The sequence below is a fragment of the Calonectris borealis genome, chromosome 18 (genome assembly GCF_964195595.1).
Source record: "Calonectris borealis chromosome 18, bCalBor7.hap1.2, whole genome shotgun sequence".
NCBI lineage: Eukaryota > Metazoa > Chordata > Aves > Procellariiformes > Procellariidae > Calonectris > Calonectris borealis.
In genome coordinates this window covers 6152229-6175972 of record NC_134329.1, presented here as the reverse complement: position 1 = coordinate 6175972, position 23744 = coordinate 6152229, and positions in this window count along the sequence as shown.

Sequence of the window (23744 nt, the reverse complement as noted above, 5' to 3'; positions counted from 1 at the left end):
GAACACACGTTTGCCATCAGCATTTCACAGTTCCTGCTGCATTTGTGAGTTATACAAGTCGTCTGTTCAGAGAACAGAAAGAAGCCCCAACGAGTCCACAGTTAATGGAGGCAGCAGCAAGGCAGGCCGGCCCCGGCGCTGGCTCTGCAGCCGCAGGGGCTGGCTCGGCTCCTCAGGCAGTCTTACAGGACCGCTGGAGCCCAGCACTGCGAGCGTGCGGTCGTACCCTGCGTTTCCCTGCGGGGATGCAGCGGCCAGCACAGCGTGGGCTCCGGGCGGTGAATGTGCTCTTCTCTCAGAGGTGGTTCAGAGGAGGAATCGGGCGTTATTTAGGAATGCCATCAGTGGGGAATGTCAGCACTGGCTTGTGAGCAGCTAATGAAAGGATAACATTTGCTGAATAAATTATCTGTTGCATTTTTTTCCCTCGGCTTTGGTGTGTTGTGATGGTGCAAGACAATAAAACTTTTATTTATGCCTGTCTGTAGGCTGGTCTCCGACAGTGGTGAGAGATGAATGACTTCCTGAATGCTGCATTGCATACTCTCCCCATGAACCCTGCTAATATTAGTTTGTCCAAACTGTAAGGCCCTGAAAATAAGAGCTGATAAATGGAAACCAAAGCAGCCACTTGACCCTCCTGACGTGCAAGCTCCTCCAGAAGAGCCTGGCATTTCCAGCACCTGCTCCATTTGCTGAACACTGGCAACGTTGCTGGGCTCTGACACACGCACTTGTCTGCAGGAGTGTGGGCACAGCCTCCGGCTCGGCTCCTTCACTGCAGGGGCCTCCCTGGGGGTCCCACTGCCCTGCTGTGCAAGCCCAGGGTGGGACACGGCAGCACCCACCGTTTCCCAGCCCCCCCCAGCACCCCTGTCCTGCCACAGCTGCTCCCTCTCTCTGGCCGAGGGTCCCGGTGGGCTCCCGGGGCTGGTTTGGTGCCAGCAGAGCTCCTGCCCACAGCACGGGGAGCAGGCAGCACGGCAGGCAGCGGTGCCCGCATGGGGTGAGGTCCAGCCTGGTGCTGTCACTGGGGTGGGCACCCCAGGGAGGGGGTGACACGGGACCCTCCCTCCAGCCCCGCACCCCGGGAGAGTGCGTTCCCCCTTCTCCTGTCTGAATGCCCCCGAGCAGCTCCCTGACCTGGCTCAGGGCATCCCTGTGTGGCTGCGTGGCACCAGGTCCCGGCAGGGCTCCCCTTGCACCTCTCCGTGGTTTGCGGCAGCCGTCCCCGCGGGAAGCACTGCCACCAAGTCCCGCCGGCCCCGCGAGCACGGCCAGCCCCAGCTGCAGGACGCGGGGACGAGCCGGCTGGGCCAGCGGCACCGCCTGGCCGCCGGCCCCGGGGGCTGGAGCCACTCCGTTCGCCAGGGACCCTCGATGGGGCTGAGCCCGCCGGTCGCGGGCGGCTCTTTCGCCCCGCAGAGAAGGGCACAACGTGCGCCGGCGGGAGCTGAAGCTGGGAAATTCAGATGGGATGTGTTTTAAGCCAAGGGGATGTTTAGCTCGGCTAGAGACGTCATAGCTAGGAACGTGCTGGATTCCCCATCCCTTGAAGTTCTCAAATCAAGAGCAGATGTCTGGCTAAGAGATCTGCCGTCGCTCAGAGCAAGGTTGTTTGGCCTGAGCTCTGCGGGCGCCTGCGTGACGCTGCAGGAAAGCGGCAGTGCTCTCCCCCAGCCGCAAATCTGCCGGCGCGAGCTCCCCGCTCTGTTCCCGCGGCCGTCACGCTCACAGGCACCGCGCCGATGCCACGCGGATGGTTTGGCGAAGGGGCGTCCCGCCGGGCAGCAGTGCCCAGAGGCTCGTGGCCAGGCAGCGCGCAGTGCCGCCGGCCGCACCACGGTCCAGCACCGGCCACCCCCCGCGGGTCAGCGTCCTGGCTCGGCGCAGGATGTAATTACGAGGGGACGCACACTCGCGAACACTGCCAAGGTGAAGGGGTGACCTTGACAATTTTTGTAGACGATAATTTCTAAATTTTAACAATAGGTGGAGGGAAAAAAAAGCCATCTAATTAACAAACCCACACAGCATGGCGCAGTACAAACTTTGGGGCGATTCTGTCTTTTTTTTGCTTCGGTGATTTCAGAAGAACATGAACCACCCAATTATCCAATCATTTCTACACTGTCTGAGTAGCAGCTAAGAAAGGGGAAAGGTCAGCACATTCCAGAGAGCAGGACTAAAATGCCTTCATTTTCTCTAATATCTGTCTGTTTAATTACTGGAACAATTGTTTGAACATTTTAATATATTAATTTAGCAGGAGGATAATTGTATGATTACAAATTCACTTTGGTCGTGATAAACTGAAAAGCCAGAGCTTGCACTAAAATGAAATCCAGAATTTGTAGGAAAGAAAAAAAAACGAAGAGGGTGTGCATCCCCCCCAGCCTGCAAAATGCTTCATTAATCCTGAGCCTGCGCGTGCAGCTTTGGGCAAACCCGAAAGGCTGGGAGGGAGGGTGCCGGTCCTGCCGGGATGGGGCAGGGGCTGCCCTGGGCGCTGGGTTTGGGGCACCTGGAAGGGGGGTGAAACCCTGGGACTGAAATGTGGGAGCAATAGCTGCAATTCTCTTTGGGAACTTCTTGCTGAACTTCTTGGAGGGAGTTTGGTCCAGACGCTGCTGGCAAGGGGGTTAGCTTCGAGTTTTTCGTTTTTCCCAAAAAAAGAGCCTTGCAAACAGTGAAACATCAACACTTCAGTGTCAAAGCACTCGTGTTTTGACATGTAAGAAAGCATTTCAGATTTTGTTTGAAATAGTCTGTATTGATATTTGCTTAATTTATAATGCAAGTATGTAAACAGAGGTCAGCACTGAACCCTCATGTTTTGAAATGGCTGAAGTGAAACATCTCCACGAGCTGAATCGCGAGAGATTTATATTTACTGAAAAGTGAGATTTTTATCTCAGTCCTGTCTCGGACCGGCCGCACTTTCAAGCCTCCTTCCCCCGGCGCTGGGCAGGGCACGGCTGCAGCCCCCGGGAGGGAGCGGGGCCAGGGTCCCCGCGCCACCGCAGCCCCCAGCCCCGCACGGCCGGGGGGCAGGTTTAGCTGGAGGGGTTTTCCCGCAGCAGCAGCCCCACTACCAGCACCTGCACCCGCCGTATCCGTGATGGGTGCCAAGATGCTCTGCGGCATCCGGCACCGGCCACGGTAGTGGCCCGGGGACCTGCCCAGGCACGAGTCTGGGGTCCCCAGGGACCTCCCTGACCCCAGCCAGTCCCAGGGCAGCCGGGGGCCCGGGTGCATCTCCCTTGCACAGCTCAGCTGGCATTTCTGCAACCACTAGCAAGAGAGAAAATTGGTCTTTAACAGCTATTCATAGAAATGTCACCAAGTGTAAACACCAGGTAACCTTTGCTTCTCTCCTCACTCCTCGGGGAACGAGCAGCAAATTCAATAACCACAGCCAGCGGTTCCTAAATGATATCACCTCCCGTTTTAAGTAAATTAGTATCAAATCCATCTGGCTGGGCGCCTTTGCCAGCCTTCAGACAGAGGCACCTCTGTCCTCCAGGGCCATTAGCAGACACTTACACAGCCCCTCGCATCCCAGGTGCCGGTGTCCCCCGTCGGTCCCAGCTGCCACCCTGAGCTGCCCCTGCCCAGACCCTGCACAGCCGACAATAACGGGGACCAGGGTCCCTCTGCTAAAGGACACAGGGACCCAGAGGAAGGGAGATACCTGGGGCTAGCCAGGGTATCACAGCCTGTCCCTGCATCCCATGGGACGTGCTCGGCCTTCCCGGCTCTCCCATCCTGCAGCAGCAGGGAGGGCAGCTGCATCCTGCTGCCTTGCACCCCGGCCCTGCTTGCTGCAGGCAGCGTTCTTCATGCTGATGTGATTTTCAATTACCAGAGAAGTTCCCAGATTTCTGCCTTTGTCCAGTATCTTCCAAAGTATCTCATTCCAGACAACAATTATATAATCCATCCATGACAGGACGATCAGTCATACTCTAAATTAAGGATCTCAAATAAGGATTTATTAGAATTAATCAGACAATTAATGTATGGCCATTAAAGAGAGTTTATTAAAATACCTCTAAGTGTATTAACTATTTAATAGGATAGATATTGGTTACGGAGTTGGCAAAAGGCTTTCCAGTCACTCTCTCTCTCCCGAATGCGGAGAGGCAGAACCGCGGGGGCAGGATCCAGGCAAACCCCACAGGGATGCCGCCTGCCTGCAAAACGCACAGCCAGGACCCCGACCGGGGCTGACCTCGCCCTGCGGTGCCGGGGCCAGCGATACCGGGGTGCTCCCCCGCACCCTTCCCGGTGTCCCCGAGCCTGCAGCGCCAGGGATGGGCAGGAACCCAAACCGTGCTGGAAAAACGGTGCTGACAACCCGCACGCACCTGCGGTGCCATGACCGGGGCTGGGTGGGCACTGCTCACCCCTGACAGACACACGGAGGCTTCAGAGCGATTGCTTTAATACAGGAACAAAAAACCCCAGAACTAAGGAGGGCTCAGCTAAACGGGCCCTGCAAGGCTGGAGCTCCCAGGGGAGGGAGTCCCTCCTTCTGCTGCAGGTTAGTTCTGCAGGAGGGAGATCGCAGCATGCATGGAGGGTGCAAACCTCAGTCCAAACAGAGAGCGACCACCCGCTGCTTACCAGATCACTTTGCAGGAATAATGGCAGCATCATTACTGCCCTAGGAGACGACCAGCAGCCTTTTAAATAAAGCAGCACTACAGGGGCACAGCAGGTAGAGGCAGCACGGCACAGCTGAGCTCCCTCGCCGGCCATGCCCGTGGTCCGTGGGACCTTGCAGTCTCTGGGGCTGGTAACAGCCCCCTCAGAACGAGTCGAGCCCCCCGGTGCTGCCAGCCCGGAGCTCAGGCTGCACTGCTCTCCTTGACAGCTACTTGTTCAACTGGCATTTCTTCCTTCCCTCTTCCCCGCCTCTCCTCTCAAGTATCTCCCGTTACCTCGAGTACCATTGCCAGCTACTCTGCATCATCCCATTTATACTTTGCACTTGTACAGCGCTTTACATTTGCAAAGCAGATCTTAACTAATTAATCAGATGTTAATGATTCCTCAAAGGTGCAGCAGACCAGACAGCTATCAATCCTTGCCTCTCCCTTTGTATCTCCCCCGCCCCCACAATTAGATTCAGCAGATTTTCCTCCTACTTTGCTGTTTTCCCTGTGGCCGCTGTTTCGGGGAAGGACGGCTCAGCAAGCATCCATCAACCCTGCGCTCTCATTACCGATGCATAGTAAGCAGGGTTTGGCCGCGTGTACTGCTGGTAACTCCAGCCTGGGAGCATGGGAAGGCTAAGCAGCGGGCACGCACAGGCAGACTAACAGACATTTGTTTTAGTCTGAAAAAGCTGAATCTGTTCTTAGAAAAATGATGTGTCCCAGAGACATCCCACGCCGCCCACCCTCGCCTCGGTTGCCCAGGTGGGAGGGAGGTGGCATTTCCCGTGTGTCCTTGGGTGCACGCTCCCGGTGCTGGCAGGTCCTTGGAAGGGAGGTGTGGGTCACGCAGCGCCAACCCATGAAGGGACCGGCACGGTGCCAGCAGCCAGGGCAGGGGCTGCCCCCCCTCGCTGGTGCCAGCAGCTGCGGCGCACCTCTCCAAACAGAGCTGACCTGCCAGGAAATCCTGCAAAAACACCCAGTTCCCCAAAGCAGGACCCAGCTCCTGCTGCCCTGAACCGGCAGGACAAGGTGGGGGACTGCTGCAGAGGCACCCAGCAGTCGAGTCCTCGTCTTTCATGGACCCCACTCGCGGGGTCAGTGCCATCTCCAGAGACCCAGTACTGGCACAGGGTTAGGCAAATCTCCTTTGTTCAGGTGCAATGTGTGATTAATCTAACCTGTGGGGCTTTGCACTTCCATTTCTTAATGAAAAAGATGGTGAGGGGAGGAAGGGGGAAAAGGGCAAAGCAAAAATAAGGATCTTTATGATATGCAAAAATATTCCAAGACAATGCAAATTAAGCAATTTAGCCTTGCAGCCATTCCTCTGTGCACCGTTATTAAAAGTTCCCAGTCTGGAATTGCAATTTCTAATCACAAGCAGGATCCAAGGCAGCCAGAGCAGGAGCCGGGGCCAGGCAGACCTGGGAGCGCAGGGCAGGATCAGACCACGCCGTGCCCACGCGGTGGGTGTGAGCTGTCGACAGCATTTTGCACGCAGGGACATCAAACGTTTAGTGCACAGGGGTGAGCGAGCAGGGGTGGCACTGAGAAGTTATTTGCAGCTTACTGACCACCCAGCACCCCCAGCCTTTCGTGTGGGGTGAACACTCAAACTGTTTTGCTGCTGTGCGGAAAGGCCGGGCCCCGGGACAGGAACAGAGGGCTCCAGTTAATCGCCCCCGTGAGCTTCCCCACCCCTAAACTGGGAAGCAGGGGGCTGGCTGGGGAGGACCAGGGCAGCATGGCCCAAGCAGAGGAGCAGGGGCACGCGAGGGCTAATGAGCTACCAGCTGCGAGGTATTCTGAAGGAGAATATGAAATACGTAATTATAATTACAATAATAGCAACTCTGTGAACAACACAGAAGTGATGAATTCACTTCAGCAGTGGTGATACAACTTGACAGGGCTTATCACAGGGAACGTGATATCCAATTAGCAATTAACTGTGCTGCAACCAGTGTGCTAAACACCCCTCACCCAGCCATGGACTTGTGCTGGGAAAGCCTCTCCCCTCCAAATTCCCGAGTGAGGGTCTCCTCCCACTGCCACTTTCTGCAGCCCAGGACAATGCCCGGGTGCTCAGACCACTGGCACTTGTCCCGCGATGGCCCTCACCTTGCAGGCAGCTGCCCAGCTCTGCCTGCTGCCTGTACCAACCCCTCTGCAGCCCTTGCCACGGGCCAGGAGCACAGAGTCAGGGACTGGCTGGAGCTGCCCCACATATCCCACCTTCTTCAGAGAGCCACCATAAATATCTCCGATCAAGGCAAAAAAGCCATGAAAAGGATGTCAACTCTGAAAAAAATTGAGCTGTAGGGAAAAAAGAGATGGAGACATCTCAGTTCAGATCTCGTGGAAGTGCTCAGCAGATAGGAAGCACTGGATGACCTCTCTGACCTAAGTAACAGAAATGAGATGAAATCGAATAGCAGAAAGCACAAAGTCCTGCATTTAGAGACCAGTAACAACAAAACCCTTGCCTTAAAAGCTGAACTCACCAGCTGGAGGCACTGGAAGGAGGGGGCAGCCTGGCTGACCACAAAGCGATGCTGCCGGTCCAACACTGCTGTCCAAAGGCAAGGGCAGCTCTGGCTCCTGACCTGCCCACCCCACCATCATCCACCTCCCTCTGATCTCCTCACTGCTGCTTGCTTTTTTTTCCCCAAGTGTTTTTGTAGGCGTTGTAGTTAAGCCAAGCAGTTTCACCTGTTGCAGATTCCCATCTCTGTTGAATGGGGGAGGAACCTTTTCCTGGTCGTTCTCCCCGTGACAGTCAGCCCGATGCTCGTCCCTCACTGCCCCCCGAGCTGTGCTTCACCCCTGCCTCAGCCTCTCGGCACTCGCCGTGCGTACCTGGGCTGTGCTGTCACCCCTACCCCAGCAGCTCAGTCTGATCTCGGCTTTTTGGACACTTCCTTTGTGCACTTGAAGTCACAAGAATCTTGTGATTCCTGTATTTTGAGATGGCTTGTTTGTGTGTATTAAAATCATTTATTTAAGAAACTGGCTTCTTTTCTTTTTGTATTTCTATCAATTGTGTTTCCAAGGATATCTATGCATTCTCTGAAATTACTCTTTCTTAAAAGTCCACTCTTTTCACTTCGCTTTTCTCCCTTTTTTCCTTCAAGGAACTATAAATTTTATTTTCATGGCCATTCCCAGACAGCCTGCTGCCTTCGCATTCCCAACCCATTCCTCTGTTGATTAGCATCAGATTCAGAAGAGTTTCCTCCCCATTTGTATTTGTGTCTTTACTTACAAATTGTTTGGTGTAGCGGAATTCAGCAGAGCCGTGTGAAATGATCTAAAGAGCAACTGGAATGAGGGGGTGAAAGGAAGGACGGAGGAAACTGCTTTTGTTTGGTCGAAAGAACAGTCTGAGGGGAGAGGAGATGATGGGCTTTGGAAATGCAAAAGGCAGCTGAAGAAGAAAGCCACGCACTTCGGGCTCTGCGGGCAGGAGGTGAGGGCGGCGTGAAAGCAAGGGAGGGTCGGCTTTGTGTTAAGGGTAATGAGGCTTTTCAGGAGAGGAAGGACAAACGTCTGCCAGGAAAGGCGTCGATAGCGGTCCTGCCTTGCCTGTTATCACCTCGTTATCACGGCAAGTGGAAGGGCCAGACCCCATCTCGAGAGGTGGCCTCTGAGCCCCTGGGCTCCCTCACGCGTGTGCATTTGTACGAGTGGGGACCCGAGTGTGGAAATCCCCTGGCTCAGCCCTGCTCCTGGCCCTGCCTGTACCCCTGCCCCAGCCTGTACCCCTGCCTGTGCCTGTACCCCAGCCCGTACCCCTGCTCCGTAGCAGGACCAGCTGCGGGGGGGGCTGCACGCCCCAAGCAGCTCCTGCCCAGTGACTCCAAGGGGCTATCGGGGAGTCATTTCCCCATTACATAAGTGACTAACGATGTTAGACTAATTAATAAGCAATGGAAGTGTAAACAATTGTGTCAAAGGGAATTTAATTATTGGCAATATAATATGATTGTGATTAATACAATTAGATTTTCTAATTGCATTAGTAAAACCAAAAACTAGCTCCAGGTCACTAATTTGATTGAAATTTCCAGCTAAATGAGCTCCAGCCCTTCTCGCCTCCCTGCGAGGACGGGCCGTAGGCATGACCCGCTGGCACCTCCCGCCCTTCAGGACAAGGACCTGCGGCACCATCCAGCCTGACCTCGGCCACTGCGCGAGGTGGCACCCACTGAGCTTCTCCCAGGCCCCCCTGGTACCGGCAGCCCTGCCTGCAGCCAGGAGTGCAGGAACCTGCTCCGGGAGCACGCACGGGGGAGCAGCATGGCCAGCTGGCAAGACCATCACCCGATTTAAAACTGATCCCCTGGACCACACCTGGTCGGTCCAGCATGGTCCCACGTCCTGCCGCTGGCTGGGGAGAGCGGTGCCACCTTTGGGGCAGGTGGAGATGCCCTCTGATGTGCTCATACCGCACTAGGAAGAAAAGCATCTCCCTAATATTTTTGGATCTTGCCTGCAAGAGTCAGAGAATGTTTAAAAAAAATCGCGGTGCTGGTTGTTCCTGCAGCAGCTGAGGTAGCCCAGACCGTCCCAGCCATGTGCACAGCTTACGCAGGACAGCAGCTCAGCTGGTTGGGCAGCAATTCCAATTACTGATGATGAAAATCTAATTATTGACTTTAATGGGAGCTGAATCCGGCCTGAAGAGTCCAGGAACAATTATTCTGGGTTCCTGTTATATTAAGCAAGAGCGACAGAATAGCTCCATTCCCCTGTCATGCAGAGATCAGAGCTGAATAAAAGCTGAATAAAAACTTTGCCCGTTGCATTCCTTCTAAATGCAGGAAACGAAGCAGTGGCGCTTAGAGCTGAGCTTGGCCCGGGGTGCTGGGAGCGCAGGCCCAGGGCAGCCCCAGTAATACGGGTTCCTTTCCCTGGGCTGTTCTGAACCTTGAAACAATAAAAAAGTAGAGCTCAATAAAATGCCATTTCTCTCTCATGCAAGTTTGCCTCGGCAGAAAGTTCGCAAGCAGAAGTGACAACTTGCTGGGGTAAGGACGACCTCTTAAGCGCAGTCTTCCCATACTGGCCCATAAATTAGTAGAGTGTTATTTGAATTAATACGGAAAATACCCAGGTAAATTAAAAATATTCATATGTACATGCAGGAATACAAGTCCCTGTGCAGCTCAACGACACCTTTGCACGGGTTTGCAGGTACCAGGACGTGATTTTTGGTGCTCTCCCGGCACCGTGGGAAGCCTTCAGCCCCGATTCACACCGTGCTGCCTCTGCGGCTGGGACCGGGCACAGAAGCCCCACGGGAGCATCGCACCGTCCCGCGGGATGCTCGGGGCGCCAGGGCTGGCCTCCTGCCCCCGCTGCCAGCTCGGGAACGGGGGCTGCCTCCCTGCAGCTTCCCAAGCTTCGAGATTTATCACTTCTGTAAGTGTGCGAGAATTGAGACAATTTTTTAAGATGTGTATTATCCACCCGCTAGACTGTGACGGCTCTTTGTGAGCTGTAACGCTCTATCGTATAAAAGCAGTATTTAGGATCTATTTTAAAATTCATATTTTCTACCAGATAGAACATAACGACTCCTTGGGAGCCAATTTAATGATTATCAGATAGATATGTTTTTAGAGTTTTTTTTTTAAGACACACATTTATTTAGAGGCCATTTTAAAAAGGTGCATCTCGTACCACCTCTCCTGGACCGCACCCCTGGGTTAGCTGGTCGCACCGTGGGCAGGGAGGCTGTTGTTGGATCGGCCGGCCGAGCCCACAGGAGGTGCTGGGGGGCTCGGCCACCCCCTGCCACGGCGGCTCTGTGCTCCAGCGCCGGCACTGACGGGTGCCCGCTGACTTGGGGGTGCTCGGAGCCAAGCGAGCAAGGAAGTGTGGAGACCATCTCCGCCGGGGAGAAAGGACTCATTATCCTGATGCTTCATGCTTTGTACCATTCTTGCTAATTTTTTAAGGATTCTGTAGTACCTATGTACTTTCCCAACACTGCACTATGCAACGGTCCTGATAATTTGGACTAATTACCTCCCTACATATTTTAATTTCATCAAATGCCTTCGAACACGTCTTCCCTAAAGCCTAAAGACGTATCTCATCCCGACCTCGGGTCAGCCTCTGCTGCTGACAGCCGCGCGAGTGCTAACCTCCAGCCCTGACCGGGAGCGGGTCTGGGGTGTCACAGGCTTCGGGGTCACCCTCCTGCGAAACAGGGCGGTACGGGACGGGAGTCACTGAGTCCTGCGAGCGGGGAACAGCCCCACACTCAATCTATCTTGTTTTCTACCCAAAGCGCTGCCGTTTGGAGACGGGGAAGCAGGCTAAGCAGCATTTCCCCACGCCAGTCCCAGCCGGCTCCGCTCCTGCTGCAAGTCCTGGTGCTCCAGCCCCTCTCTGTGCCTAAAACCCGCTTTAAACACCGGCTCTTTTATGTCTGACTTGTGTGATTAAAACTTGCCAGAGTACCTGGAAATAACAATCCCGGTTTGCTGGTCTAATCACAGCTCGTTCTTCCCTTCTGGCGCAGGGAGGTATGTGAAGCTGTGCTGGTGGTTTTTTTCCCACGTTCACATTAGAGTTTATTAAATTCTCATTCCAATCTTAACATATTAGGTTCCTAATCCCATTACAGCCAATTAGTCTGCTCTCCCCGTATGCGCAGGGTGGGTGGGCTCGCAGCCCTCGGCGGGGCCAGCACTTTGCTGGTTTCAGAGCACGGGGCCGCGAGCTCCCTCCGGCCACGGGCATGGCCGGTCCCCGCTGCAGCCAGGGGCCACCTCAGGGTGCCGTCCCGGCGGCACGGGGGCTGTTGCGGGTGCTGAACGAGTGGCGTTTGAGGCAGCCCTGCCATGCACGGATTGCAGAAATAGGGATAAAAGGAGCCCCACATTTCGGGGCTGTGCTGCTCCCTGCGTGACGCACGGGGCCCGGGCCGGTGCCGGTGCCGGTGCCGCCGGGTCACCCTCCCAGCCAGCAGCGTGCTCAGGAGCACAGCGAGTGGCGGGTCTAAGCCAGGCAGGTAGCAAGCAAAACAAGAGGACCCGCTTCAAAATGAAGGCAGAAAATCACTTTTGGGGACAAAATTTTCCTTTGTTTATAGCAAAAAGCAGATTTATGGGTTAATAAACACCTACAGTTGGCTTCTGAAAAAATATACTCAGGTAGACAGGAATTATTCATTCAAATTAACCATAAATTAAGATCAGCCTAATTTACGTCCATTGAAATGGAAAAGCATATTATCTCCCATTCAAAGGAATTTGTATTTGATGCAAATAGAACAAATTCAGAAACTTTAGAAATGTTCTCCAATTGTTCATTTGCATCGTTAACCAATGTAGAATGGGACTGTGATTTAAAAATGGGAGAACAGAAGGAACAATAATTAGTTATGTAAATAATGTGGCATTCTTGTTTATAATTAGTTCAAGAATAAAATAAAATTCACACATGTCACAGGACTAATTTTCGTATGCAAATTAACAATCAAAATTATAAACGGTAATAATGCAGTTTGGGAGAATGTGGCATTTTTAATTTATTAGCCAAGGCATAATCTAGAGCTGATTCCAGTTGACGTTGGGAGATTTCAAAGGTACCTCCGGGATGGGAAAAACATGCAAAAAAAGAGAAAAAAGAGAGAGAGGGAGAGAAAACGGTGTGGCATCCACCTGTTGGAGTTCTTCCTGAAGGGAAGAGGATGCAAAGCTCACCGGGGCTCTGGGAAGGACGTGACCCGCCTGCGCACATCGGGGCCAGGCAGCCTCCGCGGCTGGACTTCATCCTGAGAATGTTCATCCTTAACCAAAAAACTGGAGGGATGTAGGAATGTTTTAAAATTCTTTAATCTTCCCATGCTCTGTAACCACAGATGTGGTCTTTCTTTTTTCCAGAAGATGTGATAGATAAGAAAACCGAGCCTGGATACCCTTTCCGCTGCGGTCTGACATTCCACTGACTGTCACAGCAACGAGGTGGATCTCCACATTTTGCAGCGTGCGTCCCACCTGCATTGCCCAACGTCCAGACCTGTGTGAACAACACAGGCCCATGGAAATGCCCACTTCGCACTGTTAAAAAAGCCGAACTTCCACCCATTCCTGCCAGTCCCCATTTCAAACCCTGCCATGAATTTTAGCCCCTGCGGATCAAAACCAACAGCTTTCTGCAGTGACAGGAGCTTGAAACATCTCTTCCTTTCTGTCCCACTGTGGCCGAGGCCAGGGGCATGACCGTGACCCCAAGTTTTTCTACCTTGCTCCTATCCACGTGACTTCACCGTGAGGCTGGTCCCCGGTGCCTCTGCCAAGGATGCGGCAGAAGCCTTCGCGCCACGGCCGGTGCCCTCCCTGCACGTCCCTGTGAACAGCTCGAGCCGGGGGATCTTCAGGATGAGCGGAGCTCTAGGAATGTAAGGGATTATTTGGTATTAATTATTAATTATGGTTTATCTTGCTTCAGAGTGTGGTACAGGAGTCAGAATCTGCATCAGGGAGGACAGGACATCTTAGGGAACAGTAATTCTTAGACTTCTCTCTTAAAATATGCTTTCCACCTCAGCTCGACACTGGAGCTGAAATCTCTCAGCGGAGCAGTGGAGCCGAGACGAGCATGTTTTATAATAAAAGCAAGTACAGTACCTTTAATTAAGGCTCCTCAGCCTGGTGCTGCAGCCCTGCAGGAGGGGAGGCGGCCCGGGCGCTCCCGGGCTGGGGCCGTGCGGGTAAGGAGCCGCCCGGGGGGCGCCGGGGGGGCGAGCATCCCCCCCCGGCCCGTCCCCCACATCCCGGCGGGACAGACGGACTGGCCCTGGCTGCAGCCGCCGAGGTCCCGGTCATCCTGCGGGGCTGCGGCGGCTGCGGGGCTGCGGGACTGCGGGGCTGCGGGGGCTGCGGGGCTGCGGGACTGCGGGGCTGCGGGGGCTGCGGGGGCTGCGGGGGCTGCCAGCCCCTCTTCCTGCCCCGGCCCCGGGCGCGGCCCCGCCCGCGATGCTCCGCGGGGCTCGGGCAGCGCCGGCCGCGGGAAGACGAGCACCCGGCCGGGGCAGGGGAGAGCTGGCTGCTCCCGCCGCCCCCCGCCGCCCCCCGCCGCCCCCCGCCGCCCCCCGCCGCCCCCCGCCGCCCCCCGGCTCCTCAGCGCGGAGCCAGAGCAGGCAGTGCCAGGCTGCAGCGAGGGGTGGTTTGCTGGTTCCTGAGCTGCTAAGCTCTTAGGAAAGCCCCGGTGCCAGCCTGGCTAGCTGTCTGCAAGGCGATGCTTCACCCCGCAGCAGGAATGTCCTACCCGGGGGACCGCGACTGCGCTGGCGGTGGGTGTTGCGCCTCCAGCCCCCCACCAGTGCTGCAAGAAAGATGCTCCAAACTGTCCTGAACGACACTCAAACGCCCTAACCAGGGCGGGGGGTCAGCACGTGGGGTCTCCGTGATGCACCACCTTCCAGCCGAAGCCCCAGGGACAGAGCGGGGGCTGGATGCCAACGTGGTCACCCGCAGTCGGCCTGTGGTTGAAACCAGGGGCAACCCCAGCAGCACAAGGGCTGAGGAGAGGTGTTCCCTGTACGTCTTCTGGGGAGCTAAACATCGTGGAAATGCAAGCGTTTCAGGTGAACAAGTGCTTTTGCTAAGTCCCAACCCCTGCTTTCTTGAATGAATTCTCCGAAGCAGCACATCCAGAGGTCAGCCTGTGATCCCAAGCACCCCTCTCCGCAGGGATCCCAGGGCTTTGCTCTGCGGGTGGGTGCAAGGGGCCGTGTAACGTGGCCGGGAAGACCCCGGGACATGGGCTGGACGGTGCTGGGGCTGCTCGGTGCCTTTCAGCCAGCCCCGCTAACACCTGGCTCTGCAAGAAGTCCTTCAAGCCCTGACCCTGGGAACAGGCCAGGAGCACTAGCCCTCTCCAAAAGGCGCTGAAATGTCTCCCAGAAGACAACGTGCTTAAAATACTTGCAGAAGAAAACTCAAATCCCATTTCTGAGCCTTGCAAACTGGGTTCCTGGAACTAAGCATTTGCAACTGTTTACTCTCGTCACTTAGGCCCTCGGTTGCCAAACCACTGACTGAACCTTTCTGTCAATCCGACACTTTTAGGGTAATTTAACTTAATAATACCTTTGTCTGCACAAGCATTTGTATCTGAAGGGTTATTACCATAGGAGTTATTTTAGGTTGGTTAATGGTATGTAGTAGATTCTAAATTGACAGAGCAGCTACGCAGGCTGCTGTTCAAAGTGTTTACCTTTCAAATCTTTCCCTCACTTTACAAAACTTACTACCCTTACCTAAAAGTGCCATCATAAATTATTAGCAATTTTCCCCCAGGTTCTCATGCATCATTAATTCTTTGTTTAGAAGAAAAAAATCAAACTGTCCAGGTCTTAATTGTTATTACTTTGAGAAGAGTCTGAAATGGGCGCTGGGCCTGTTGTTTCTGTCAGAATTTTTTGACTTACTGTAGTTGATATTTAACTCATCGTGTTGGGGGGGGTTCACAAGAAAAGGGGGAGGGGGAAAGAAGTCTTCTTGAAAGAAGAAAGGAAAATGATTGCAGAAAAAAATCAAGAATTGGCCAAGACGGTGGAGGAGCCCAGTCTCCCTTCTGCTCCTCAGCAATGGGTTTTTAGGAAAACCTGTGACCGCAGGCGTGCAGGGAGCAGAAACGCAGCAGGCCATCGTGCGGGGCAGGCTGCCTGTGGCCCCCAGCCCCTGGTGTTCATGCTGCAAGAAAGAGGGAAAAACAGCATTTGTTGGGAGCATCCTCCATCCCTGCCAGCCGCTCCCCCCGCTGCTGACAGCGTCGGGCTCGTCACCAAAGCCAAGGCTGGGGGGCTGCAGTGGCTGGCACCCCTGCACGGCGGCTGGTGCCTCTGCATGGCAGGTGGCACCCCTGCACGGTGGCTGGCATGGCAGGTGGCACCCCTGCACGGTGGCTGGCACCCCTGCATGGCGGCTGGCACCTCTGCATGGCAGGTGGCACCCCTGCACGGTGGCTGGCATGGCAGGTGGCACCCCTGCACGGTGGCTGGCACCCCTGCATGGCGGCTGGCACCTCTGCATGGCAGGTGGCACCCCTGCACGGTGGCTGGCACCCCTGCATGGCGGCTGGCACCTCTGCATGGCAGGTGGCACCCCTGCACGGTGGCTGGCACCCCTGCACGGCAGCTGGCACCTCTGCCCACTTCGCAGGCATCCCGCAGCAGCCACAGTGGCAGGGAGGGAGGGAGCTGCACCCACCGCACCACGCAGCCCCTTTCCCCTTCCCTGGAGAACCGCAGTTGAGCACTGCCTTGCTCAGAGCCTGGCACGCAGCACAAACCTCCTGCCTTTCCCCTGCCCGAGTGTTATTTTTGGGTGAGAGTCGCGTTAATGGCAGCGGGGAGGGCAGCGAGGGTGTCCCTGTGCCAGGGCTGCACCTTCCCGGTGCCGCCACCGCCCCGTAACCTCCGCCGTGTCCCCTCGCTGCCGCCCAGCCGCCCCTCGGGCCAGGTGACCTTGAGGTGGCTTTGCTCTTTGGCTCAGCTGCAGCCGGAAGATTAAATTCTGCTCCTGTCCTGGGAATTTGATGATAAAAAGTCCTTTCTAGACAGAATCCAGATAATGAACAGCTCCCTGGCTTCGCAGGGGAAGAGGGAGTGTGGAGTTATTACTGCATTAAAAAATCTCCAAAGTCAACTAAATTCACCACAGAAGCCGAGAACCAGAATTCTTCTTCATTACAGCAAGGTAGTGCATTAAACATTATAAATAATGCTATGCTAATTGCCAGATGGGCAGAGTGGATAGCTGAGGGCTTTGCAGTGGGTGTGCTGATCCCGGAGCAGAAACCAGCTTGCGTGCTCACCCTCCTCCCCCCGTGTCCATCACTCTGCTCTGCCGTAGCCAGAGAGTGATTTGTTCGGTAGGAAAACATACTTCCAGTGCGCATCAAAAAGACATGCTTCAAAGCATCAGAGTGTGCGACACTGCCTGTTCATCACCGATCCGAGCAGTGGGCAGCAGTGCCGGGTCGGGGGCGTTTTCCATCCCTCTCTTGCCGGAGCGGGCGATGCCGCCCAGGCTGCGCGGGGAAGGCGAGCTCCCTCCGCCGCAGGGCTGGTGAGCAGCGGATGCTCCGGCCACCTCTGCTGCCGGCTGCTAGCGCAGGGGCACAGGTTTTCTCCAAAGTGTTTTGCCCATAATCTGGGGTTGGTTTTTTTCATATTATGTGCAGCACGATGACAGAAACCTGTAAGCCCTGGGGCACCGTGAGGGGCAGAGGCGGCAGTCCCCAACAGCAAAGGCAGTGGACGCCCCAGCCCACCGGCAGCTGCACGCTTGTGATGGGGTCAAAAGGGGATTATGCTGGGAAAAGCCGTGTGTTCCCGTTTTCCAGCCTTGCGGAGCCTCGCCGGGGGCTGCACTTCAGCGACCGGCGGAGACGTGAAGCCTAATGCAGGAAAACAAGCAGTCCCGCCGGTGCGCCCAGGCTTTGCGGGGACCGAAGGGACCTCGAGTTCAACAGCCTTAATGGCATCGCCGACGGTGCATTAATGAGGTCGAGTGAAGAATGTGGTGACCTCAGCCAAGTAGTCGTTAAAGGCACGCTCAGATGTGGCGGCTCAGGACCAAAACCCGGGATGCAATCCCTTGCCTTGTGTCACCGGGATGTCACCGGCTGTTCAGGGACAGGCTCAGCGGGGGCGCAGGGGCAGGGCAGGTGTCACGGGTATCCTGCGTTTAGGTATAAATACTGTGTTTTAATTACCCAGGACAAAAGAAAGGACAGGCCAAGATACAGAATAGCTGCAATAAACAAAGCTGTGGCATGTCTCTGGTATTAGTCATAGGCGAACAGGGAAGCGGAACATATATCTGGGAAGGATTCGGGCTATCCGCTAATTAACAAAGCCTCTGACTGCTGGAGACAGTGTTAATTCACAGAAAGTGTAGTCCCCCTGGACGGTGTTTAGGGCAAAAAAGGATTTACACCTTGTGGAAAGTTATTCTTTTTACAAAGGCTGCACTTAATCAGAATTTTTCAGAAGAGTTTGTTGAATAAAAAAGGAATTGAGCCTCTGATGGAAAGTCTTTGGCTTTTCTTGTCTTGCTTTCATTTAGTTAAGGCCATAGCATCTCTCCCGCAGACACAGCTCGCGCTAACTTTCATTTCTCCTTCCAGGGTGTCACACAGCCCAAGCCCTCTGCCGCCGTAATGTCACCGCGGTCGCCCCTGAACTCCAAGTCAACCGTTTGGGCCGGGTCCATAGATTTTGTGTTCCTCTTGCTCATCCAAGGGGATCGTATGAAGGCAGCATCTTACGGCGCTCGCCTGCTCTCCCTGGCAAATTGTTTTCTGGGAGATGGGAGCGCTGCAGGAAGGTGCCTGGTGGTCTCATCGCCTTCCCGTGCCTCGATATGAAGCAGCGAGGGCTACTTAGGGATGGCAGACACGGGTGCTTTCTGACCTTCAAACACATCATCGCAAAATTGCCAGAAAACAATCCACCGGGCGAGCGGAGCCAAAGCAGAAGCTGGAGGTTCACCCGTCACCATGCGCTGCAACAGGACGGCTCTGACAGCACAGAATAAAAGCAGAAACAGCAATTTCTCACCGAAGATCTCGCCTGACATCTCTCTGACCTGTAAGCAGCAGGGACTCTCTGCACACAGGTACAGCCTGTTTGTTTGCTGTTGCTTTCGTTGACACCGCTGATTAGAGAAGACAGGCAGGCAGCGGGCACGGCGCGCGGAGGCAGGCGCTCCGGCCAGTGATTGGGATGCCTCCTCCTGACCCCAACCTGAGTGCTATTGCTCTGCATCTGCAGCTAAATAAACGAAGTAAATCATCCTGGCAGATAGATAATTAAATAATTATCAGCCACTTAATAACAAGGAGTGGGTGTTCAGAATTAGCATATTAGACAGTGTCTTTAAGGGCTAATTGTTGCATTACATCAGAGTTACTCATTCATTATTCTTGTCATTTCGGGTGATAATTTGCACTTTAGGAGACAGAGACAATTTTAGCAGGCAATTAGAGACATGTCAGGCTTGGCCTAGTGAGTTACTGTCACAATTATTGCATTTTTTCCGGTGTCCTCATTTGCAGGAGTGTATTTAAGGGCAGTCTAGTAATTTCACGGGTAGGCAAAATAGGCGCCAACACCAGGAGAGGCAGGGATGGAACAAAACCTGATTTCACAGCACTGGCCGGGTGCAGGGCTGCGGCGGCTGAGCCGGCCGCCAGCTCCAGTGCCAACACCGGCTGGCTGGGGAGGGGGCTACTGGTTTTGCACAGAAAAAGAAAACAAAAGAAAAAGCGGGGTTTCTACATTGCTGATGGAAACGCTTTACAATACCCTTGTTTGGGGTCCCATGCAGTCTTTGAAAACCCAGTCCCACACGACACCCGTTACCATGAGCAGCGGTTTGTGTTCAAGAGCTGTTGCCCCTTCTTCACCCCACCCCACTGATGGACACAGGCATGCCCATCTGGCATACGCGAGCAATTAATGGATAGAAGTGGATGTTGTCCCAGTTTTCAGCACCTTTGCTACCTGGAGCAGATCTCAGTCAGTTCAGTTTGCTGCAGTCGCTCGGGGACGGGGGTGGGCTCTGCCTGGGCAGCCCACGGGTGCCAGACCGGTGGCGGGCTGCACCTAATGAGGGTTGAGCCACCGGCTCTCCCCAGCAGTAAGAGAATGGTAATTAACCTCAGAAATGGGCTCTCAGAAGCTTGGTGCCCGTTTCCCAGTTTCCGCTCTTCGGTAAAGCTCTGTGCGATGGTCACAGCCGGAGCTGCTACAAACGGGCGGGGTGGGGGACCGAAACCCCAAATCTGTTGTCACACAGCGGGGGAGCGGAGCTCCTGGAAACTCTCTGAACAGACCTCGCTTTGCTTTTGCCATGCACGCTCCCCAGAGAGACCAACCTTCTCCAGCCCACGTGCACGGCCCCGCGCTCCGGAGCCGGCGCGGAGCTCGGAGGCGACAGAGCAGCCGCCAGCGCCTTGAGCCGCAGCGGACCGATGCCTGCGGGGGCGAGGATGCTCCCGGCGCAGGAGGCAGGAAAGCCCATGCCCGTGTGCTGCTGTGTGGTCTTATCCTCCGAATCCGACGGCTTATCTAGGGGTCTGGGTGGCGCTTGCAGCCTCTCCATGGGAAAGCCCTTGCCTGTAGCACCCCAAAAGGTGCGGCTGCAGGCACAGGCGCGGCAGGAGCCGGGACATTTGCAGCAAACTCCAAGGAGAATTAAGTTCCCCTGGAACGCAGTGCATCTGCATCTGCATCTGCATATCAAACATGCAAACTGCATAGCTGCTTTATCAGTTAGACTAAATATAATGATGCGCCCCATGATTTTGCAGACCAACCGAGTCTGAGAATTATGACAAGGATTGGATATTTCTTAAACTACAGTTGAAGGGAAAAACTAGATCTGTTACAGATGCACCTTGGGATACATGCATTATAACGGTATATACAGTCAAATAGAGTTAATTAAGCTAAAACCACAGTAAATCTGCCAGACCCATATTAACACTATAGTCAAAATTGTGGAAAATATAGTATTTTCTATAATAAATCCTGTTCTGTTACAGATTTATGTTGGCATCTGCATAGTTACCATAGTTTTACAATAATCATTGATCAATCAAAGTTTTATGACAAAACTATAATTTTACTGTGTTTCTTTCTTACTTAGTTTCCTAGTTTGCTTAATTCCCAGAATGCAATACAGTAAATCTTTTGATCTGAGATATTAAGTAGATAATAAGAATGCCATGTAAGATTTGCTTATATTTTAAACTGTCTTTACAAATGATTTATAATTAGGACCAAATCTAAGACAAAACATTATTAAAGTCAAAACCCTCCATAAATTACTAGAGTTTGCTTATGCCTGTAGTAATTTATTAGGGTTTTACTACAGTATTTTCTCTGGTGATATCCAAAGCTTTATATGTCATAAAGGGAAAATATGAGTTGGTAAACCATACAGAAAACAGGAATGATCCCCAGTGACCTGAGATGACAAACTCATACTCTGATACAACGTCAAAATCATTTTGCAGTGGAAATATAATGGTACTGATAATACAATTGTGCCAGACCCAAAATGCATCTTTCTTTTTTAAAATTAAATCTTTATTTATATGTTTTTTTAAGTTATCCCGTTTACAGAAGGAATATAACCTGTAGCTGGGCTGGCTGAAGGAAATGCTTGGTTTGTGTTTCCTGGCATCACGCAGACGGCTCTCCCGTGGGAAACCGCGGGTTCAGCTGTGCCTTGGGTGGGCAGCAGGGACTGCAGCGCCAGGGAGAGCACCGGGGGTCCGCTCTGCGGGGCAGCTGTGCGGGGCTTTGCTAGGTGGGCGTTCGCTATGCGGGGCTTTGCTACGCGGGGCTTTGCTATAGGGGGCTTTGCTATGCGGGGCTTTGCTATGCGGGGCTTTGCTATAGGGGACTTTGCTATGCGGGGCTTTGCTATAGGGGGCTTTGCTATGCAGGGCTTTGCTATGCGGGGCTTTGCTACATGGTGCCTGGCATCCGCTGGCACCTTCCTGCCCTCTGCAAACAGACAGATCCCGTGTCCCCATGGGCACGCTCACGAGCAGGAATTGGAGCCGTTGCTGAGCCCTCGCTGGGTCCCAGCCTGCTCCCAGCCGTGGCCATTCCTGTCTCTGCCCCTTTTTGTAACTCCCGTCTCAGCCCATGAAGCTGTTGAGTCTACAGCCTGTTTTGAAGCACAGCGTTTTTCTGAGCGTTAATCCGTGAGCATCTTTCATTCTGCTGGGCTGGTACAAGATGTTCTCAATTAGTCACATACAGGTAGCTTTTTTGGTTTTTTTTTAAGTATTAATGAGTGATTTTGCTGCAAGTGAAATTCTCTGTTTGCAATGATAATTCTGTGAATGTCTCCATAAAACGCTTTCCAAAAGCACCGCTGTGTGCCTGTCTATGCTAAGCTGGACCACAAGTGATGGAGCCCACCCCATCTTTAGCTGCCATGGCCTTGGTAGTGGCAGCAGAACAGCTGCCCGTCCTAACGCTAGTTCCAGTCTACCTGTACAAGCCTAAATCATACCCCAAGCGCCGGGACAAACTGCAGGGTGAGGGCAGAGACGGCAGCGCGGCACCGTTCCCCTGGAGAGCAGCAGAGCTGGGCGGATTTACCCCGGGGTGGAGCTGGATCTTGGGCTCAGGGTGAGGGAGCTGCCCTAGAAGTAACTGAACATTTAATTTTCCGCTGTGCTGTTTCCGCGTGGGAATGACGCCGTTCCCTGGCATGGGGCAGTGCAGGCAGCTCGCAGCGGGTGGGTGACAGGCAGGCGTGCGGGCAGGCGCAGGCAGCGGCACAGAGTGCTGTCGTGCCTGTAGGCAGCAGTCAATGAGTCTGCTGCACATAAGAATGAAAACTAGATGTGGTGAGAGATCTCAGCTCACTGCTCGACTGCTGGAAAGGCCAACCGGAGAGAGCGGGGCGAGGAGTCCCCGCTTGTTTCATTAAAAAGCTCCTTCCTCATCTTTCACAGCAAACCGTAAATAACAGAAATGAAACCTGTGGCCAATTTAGTCGTTTGTTAAAATAGGGAAAAATAAATTAAATTAAATAAAAATAAAAATAAAATAAAATAAAATAAAACCAGCTAAGGAGACAAAGACGAGTGCCTGCACAAGCTGCCTAGTGCATTGTTCTGACCATCTCTCAAGCTGCACCGTCTCTGCTCCTCCATCTGCGATACCATCAGAAGGCACTGATTGAATTGCAGGTTTGTTATCAGTCTCTCACCATCCATCACCCACGGATAATCCTTTAGCTCCGACACCAGGCGGAGTTGATCTCCGTTCTACACCTGGCGCGACGAGCCCGGGATGCTCCCGAAAGCCACAGAGAATGTTTTAGGCAAGTGACTCTGCCGACATCCGCGCCCAGGCAGCCGCACCGAGCAGCAGCTGCTGCAGGAACTTCCCCTCCATCGAGGACAGGGCCAAAAAGGCAGAGATTTGGCCTGAAAGCAATTTGTATTCCTGAGAACAACCATTCGTGCCTTGTCCGATGTGTTTCGTGAGGTGGATGTATAAATCAAAGTCTATTTGATAACAGTGCCTTAACCTGCAAAGCTTACTCCCACGTTTTGCCAAGCTGTGGTTGCTCACAACAATCCGAATTAAACGACAGTGCAAATGGAAAGTGGATTAGTTAACTTGCATTAAACTCATTTGTAGACACGCAGTCAGAATTGAAATCCTGTTAACTAGGTCTAGTTCAAATCATGAGCACTTTAATTCTAAATAAAACTTTCACTGCAGGAGGGCATTTAATGAGGTTTAGCTAATCCACTGTAAATTCACACCTTTAATTCTAATTAAATTTCCTAAGGCACCTTGGAAAAGTAGGGCCAAGCATAGCGGATCCATCGTACCCACATGGCTCGTGAGCGCAGGTGGGTGCTGAACCCCGCTGAGCACCCCGGGAAGGGTGCAGGACCGGCTCAGGCCCCCATCGACCGGGCACCGGTGCTGCGGGAGCCTGCCTGGGAGACGGCCCAGGGAAATTCAGCTTTATTGCAACTGGAATATTTTGCAGCAACGTGACATTTTATACAGGAAAACTTGAAAGTGATTCATGCAAAACCACTGTATTACCAAAACATTGTATTGCATTATACCAGTGTTATCATTTATCTTTTACACTATTGTACGCGTGTTGTAGTGTTGTGACTTCACCTGTGGGAATGATGCACTGTGATCAGTGCAAAGTGTTTCAACATTCCTGGGCTGAAACTGCAAACTTCTGCTGAGTTTCAAAATTTAATATTGCATGCCAGTATAATTTTGATTTTTTTTACAATATATTTCCAATAGATAAAAGATTTTATTCTGGCAAAATCTTGTTATGAGTCGTTGCTAGAAGCTTTATTTTCTTCCTTTTTTCTTTACAGTATTTGCTATTATTTGTCCAATATTCAATCAATTCTGCCCTGATTTAGGGCTTCCCATTCAGTTCTCACCTTCTTGTCCCTTAGCGCTGGGAATTATTTTCTGTGTGGACCATGCTCCGTCCAGCTCGGGCGATAAAGCTCACTGGAACCAGAACT